Genomic DNA, 573 nt, shown 5'->3' with positions numbered 1-573 from the left:
GCGAGTGTGTGTGTAATAACAGAACGTGTATGTGCGTATGTATGTGTGTGTGTGTGTGTGTGTGCATGGTTTGGTGGTTTATCTGTTAGTGTGTATGTGTGTTTGTGTGTGTGTGTGTGACGTAGTGAAAGGAATTAGTAGCAGGAATAGTTAGTGGGTGCTTATGGACAAGGGTTAGTGGAAGGTCAGCAGGCAGTTTTTGAGTATGTGTGTGTTCGTGTGTGTGTTTGTGTGGGGTTGTAGGTGTTGGGTACGTGTGCGTGTGTGCGTGTGTATGTGTATGTGGGTGTGTGCGTGTGGGGGGTGAGTGTTAGGTACGGGTGCGTGTGTGTGTATGCGCGTGTGTGTTTATGTGTGTCTGTATGTGTGTGTCCGTGTGCGTGTGTGTGCGCGTATGTGTGCGCGTGTGTGTATATTTATTGTGCGTGCGTGTATGTGTATATTGTGTATGTTTACGTGCGTGCGTGTGTGTTGTGTATGTGAGTGAGTATTGTGTATGTGAGAGGTGTGTGTGCATGTGTGTATATGTGTATGTGTTTACGTGTATAAGTGTGTTTGTGTATGTGAGAGGTG

This window comes from Octopus bimaculoides, chromosome 16 (assembly GCF_001194135.2).
Source record: "Octopus bimaculoides isolate UCB-OBI-ISO-001 chromosome 16, ASM119413v2, whole genome shotgun sequence".
In the NCBI taxonomy this organism is placed as follows: domain Eukaryota; kingdom Metazoa; phylum Mollusca; class Cephalopoda; order Octopoda; family Octopodidae; genus Octopus; species Octopus bimaculoides.
Note: the sequence above shows the minus strand (reverse complement) of the source record.